We start from the raw sequence: 5,492 nt of genomic DNA, 5'->3' as shown, positions 1-5,492 counted from the left end.
CGCCTCCCCGCCCTGCGGCCGCGCGGCTACCGGCCCTGACTCGCGCCCGCCGGCCACCACCCCCGGGGGATGTGGAGCCAGGTCTCTGCAGCTGGGCCTCCTCCCTGCTCCCCGACACGGAGGCGCCAACGCCCCGGACTGCACGCGCCCGAAGCCGTGGCACCTCTCCCGGGGACCTGCGGTGCCTAGCACCGTGCTCTGGCCGCTCGCGGATTAGGGGCTCTTCATTCCTGAAGGAGGGGGACTAGATGTGGCGGCTGACGCGCGTGCAGTGCCCGGGGTACCAGCCTGTCGAGCGCCGGAGAGGAACGTCATGGTCATCTCTTTGTTACAACCTAGATGCGATGCTCACAAGCTTGGGCTAGAATAGACTGTAGACTCGGAGGTGCCCTTTTTAGCTTCCCTCTTTCCTCCGGCTGCTTCTCTCTCCCACCCTCGTCTCCACCACCTCCCTCTGCTTCCCACTACTATTCTCTTCTCTCCTTGTGACACTTCAGAAAGACAGTAGATTTCAATGGCCAGAAAGACAGTAGATTGCAGTGGCAAGAGTTACGCCTTAAAGTCCTCACATTGTTTTTAAATGTATTTGAACGGTACACGTTGACTGTATGACCGCATGAATCAAGCTTTGTGCTGATTTTTTTTTTTTTGCGACTCGCGTGTTTTTTCCAAAGAGTATCTGAACACACTTAATACATGATTTTGCATATGTCTTTGGGTAAAGATCAAATTCACACAAGTGAACTTTGGAATCTAGACAGGAAAGGACCTAGTTTCTCACCATCATCCTTACACACAACCTCACACAGACATACAAACTACCTTTTGAACTGTGCATTATTTCCTAATCTTTTCCTTAACAAGTATATTTCTGAAACACAGAAATATGAATTCTGGGAAGCAACATAGCAGGGTGAATTTTGGTGGGACAAATCATTTGACCCTCAAGGAAAGGAAATATATTGAGTCATTTTTGTAGCTTTCGGGGAAAAAAAAAAACCTCAAAAGTGCAATTGGAATTTTTTAAATCATTAAAATCCCTCATACTTTAAATAATGCCAAGATTCTACAGACCTTAAAAAAATGGGTCCTGGATCGCAAATGGATCCAACATTCTATCCTGATTTGACCTTCATTATTGTTACAAAAGTAAGTGTTCCTGCAAATAGAGAATGTCCCATTCCCAGGACATCATGGGTATAATAACTGCTATATCTCACATCAAGTATATGCAGAATACTCATCAGAAGCTGGGGTTACAAATGATTATTCACCCCCTCCTTTACAGTGTAGCCCCAATCATTTTTGCTTTCTATTTGTCAAATTCATTGAGTTACATAACTTTCCTTCAATACGATCTGTCACAATTCCTCATGCAAATTTCTTAACAGAGCACAATGCTGCTGACTGAAATCTTTTGAGTTTACACACAAGAATAAAACCCCTCTGTGACAGTTAATGCCATTGTTCAATAAAAATACCTACACAGACCTATCACATAGACACTCTTTTTCAATGGGTCGTTGTATTGGGTTAATAAATAATATAATTTGTCTTACAGTCAAAGACCCTTTTGGCCCCATTTGCTCCATTCTGTTAGGATTTCACCGGCAACCTCAGGTTATTATAGTTTCATGTGCCTAATAATATGCTAATAACTAAGGGATGCATGGAAAGAAACATCACATCTGTGCCCTTGAATAATCGACAGCCTACTTAAAATGAAGCATAAAACTGGGCCCTCCCTGGTGGCTCATCAGGTTAAAGCACAGCGCTAAGAATCTAAAGCCACTGAAGCATGAGTTGGATCCCCGCCTCAGAGGTGACCTACATGGCACAGCAGACCTCCTGACATGTCCACTGCTCCCCTCAGGAGTGTACTTCATCAGTTGGCCTGTTCTGCTCCCCACTCTGTTTCTGGTGAATCCTCTCAGCACCTCTGCACATCTGGCCTGTACCCCAGTTCTGTATGCATAAATAAATCTTAAAAAAAAAATGAAGCATAAGACAACTGGAATACTAATGCCTTGGTGATTTGTACTCAGACTGAGCCAAGCTTGAGGCCTACCTTGAAAGAAGTGGAAGGATATTGCCTTATTAATGCACTCCAACATTTGGTGACTTGTGACATCTATTTGACAATTTCTCAGGATTCTCAGCTGATGGTTCTGCTGCTTGTGATCTAGCAGTAGTTGGAGGCCCTGGGTGTGTGGTTGGCTGCTGGCATTCTCACTTGGGACAGCCTCTTGACAATCAGTAAAAGCCCCTCAATTCTTTTCTCTGGGTCTTTTCTTGACATGGCCTGAGTTTCTCACAACATGGTGACCCAAGAGAGAGCATTCCAATTAACTGTGTTCCAAAAGGGAAAAACAACAAAACAGTTACAAGTTCTTAAAGATTTTGAATAGGCACAGCCTCCCTTCTGCAATATATGTTACAGGGTAGCCCAGAGTGGACTGGGCAGCCTGTCTGTGGGGCCTCACCCGCCGTGCTCACAATTTGGTTATACTACAGGTGCACACAAAAGGGTCAATAAGGGGTTTATTTACAAAAGGGGAAAGGAATAGGAAACAACCCAGGGAGAGGGAGTGGGATACAAAGTAACTGGAATACCTTACTGCTAGGCTGACAACACAGAGTCATGCAGTCAGGAGAGCTGCTTCCCGAGTGAGAGAGGGAGAGATGCAGTCGCACCCTATTTATCCCCCAAATGTCCCAGAATTCCTGCTAGCTCCACCCTTGGGTCCACACAGTTCTTTCCCTGGTACTGCTGGGAGTTGTAGTTTCCAATCACTGGACTAGGGGGTAGGGTCCAGAAAGCTGGAGTACGGGGTGGATTCTGTAAGACTGCAGAATTCCTTTAGGACAGCCTTCCCCTCAACATATACACAGGACCACCCACATGCAAGGATAGGCAGGGATATTGGAGAAACGTGACATTTCAATGGGAGGTTAGGAGAACATGGCCATGACATAATTGGAACACAACTTGAAAGAAATACATACGCTAATGATTTTGTGATATTAACAGACTTTCAGTTTAACTAGTCTGAAGCTATACATCTGAAAATATCTGTTAGAAGTTGCTTCATAAACCAAAGAATGGTAATCAGCACAATCTTTGGGGTTTTACTTTTCCCCAAATACTACAGAGTCATAAATTAATAAGCATTTATTAATGACTATTTAGCAAAGAAGATAAAATATTTAAAATTAAGGTCATAAATAGTGCACCATCTAAATGTTTTAAGTTTATTGAAATACATCAGTGAAACAGTATTTGTTTTAACTTAGATCTTAATTATGAACTTTTCCCACATTTTTATCAAGTCACAGATACTAGAAGATAAAGGGATTGTGTCTAGAAATAGATACATATTCCTATGTCTATTCTCTAATAATGATGTCTTGAATATGTATCTTGAAGGTTTCACTCAAGAATAACTGCTAGGATATATTGTTACTAGTCTGTCTTGGGCTGTTATCTCAATTAGAAATAATTCTGCAAAAAAAGTTAAATAGGTGAATATATCTAATGGCAATTTTAAGAAAAGTAAGTTTAAATTATACAATTAATTTTTGTGCAATTAAATTCAGGCATCCATTAAATAATTTTAATTATTTTTTCTCAGAATTTCAGTGTTTGCCCCTTACAATAAAGATAAATAAGTTCTAACTTTAATATTAAAATGTGACATTACCCAGTGTCTATCATAGTGGAAATTCTTCACAAAAGAACCCTGGGTCAGTCAGGATGTCTCTCAGCAATGCTGATGAGGAGGGACTACAAAGGTGAACATTCTTACAGATTTATCAGCACCAGAAAGGAGTTAAAAGGTATTCACAATTAAATTTGGTGTAAAGAAAAAAATGACAAATGCTAAAAGTAAAAGGTTATTTTTACTTAGCCTAGATATTTTCTAAATAGACAATACCTGATGACTCTTGGTAGCTAAATTTATCTCAAAATGCATAATTTTCCCTACCTTGATTCAAATATATTTCTCTCTATATTTAGCCGTAAAAATTTATGTAGTGCTTACTATATGTAAGCCATTTATATAGTTTTCTTAAGCAATGAGCCCAATAATTTTACAAATGATCTGATTATGTTGGTTCTATTAGAAAGTTAAGCTAAGAAGATAGAAAGCATCTTGTTCAAAAGAGTGATAGAAAGAACCAAGGGATGAAGGCACTGTTTTCCATTTTCCAAGGTCTATATACTACATAATCCATGTTTTCTGAACATTCTTAAACTTATTGGGCCTCCCTGGCAGTCCAAGGGGTTAAATCTCAGCACTAAGAAATTATCAGAAGCCACTGGAGCATGAGTTGGATCCCCCACCAGGGAGCAAAACCCACATGGTTCAGCAGACCTCTCCTGTCCAGTCAGCTGATCTCAGTCATCTGTCTGTTCTGCTCCCCACTCTGTCTCTGGAGAATCTTCTCATCCCCTGCACGAATGGCCTGCACCCCAGCTCTTTTTTAAAATTAAAAATAAATCCTACCTTTTTTTCTAACAAAGATTTGACTTCTCTCTTCCTCTCACTTTATTTTTACTTCTAAGACAAAATTATAGGAGTTATACATACAACTGAACTTTGAGAGATGATAGTTTAGTTTTTATAACCTTAAAGCTTTTCTGTCCATGACTTCTCTTTAGGTGGAGTATAAAACAGAATATTGTGCTGAAGGTAAAATTATATATTCTGCATTCTTTTATCTTTCACATATTATATAAATATAACCACATTTGAGTTTGTGTGACTGTAATATTATATAGATCAGGTATCAGATTTCTAGCTTAGAAATAACCTTTATCTTCTTAAATGTAAATGTGCACATTTCCAAAAAATTTTAGACTAGCATCATGCCTTTAAAATACATGTGTTGAAGAGTATATTACATCCATTTATTTCAGTGAAAAGTGAACATTACATTTGGAATGATGAATCAAGAGGTAGTAAAGTTAATATAAATTTGATGTAAAGATCTTTCCATAGTAGTCCAATACAAAATATCATAGATGAATAATTTACAAGATGCAATTAATATGGTAAATGAAGCCAGTAACACTTCCTTAAGAAATCACTGAGTGGCACATGGCATGCTCCACTTTTTTCTTGAAAAAGAGAAATTAGCAAATGTCATAGACATATTATGTATTGAATACCAACTTTATATAATATTTATGCATATGAAATAAGTGTATTTAGGAAATTTCACTCATCGCTATATCTTGAGATACACTGATATCAGTAAACAGAAATTTACTGAATATACTGAAGACAGCACAGTGAACAGCACAGGTAGAAATCTCTGCCTTAAGACAATGAACAATAGAAGGAGCCAAGTGTTTGCGCCTGATGATTACAAAGTCAGACAGACTAAACAAGGCAGCCAGCGAGAGGGCTGAGAGTGCTAAAAATGGAGTGGTGTAGCCTCAAATACAAAGCCCTTGTTAGAACAAGTAATAAAGGAAGCCAGGAAGT

This window comes from Condylura cristata, unplaced genomic scaffold, assembly GCF_000260355.1.
Source record: "Condylura cristata isolate star-nosed mole 26May11 unplaced genomic scaffold, ConCri1.0 scaffold00014, whole genome shotgun sequence".
Lineage (NCBI taxonomy): Eukaryota > Metazoa > Chordata > Mammalia > Eulipotyphla > Talpidae > Condylura > Condylura cristata.
Note: the sequence above shows the minus strand (reverse complement) of the source record.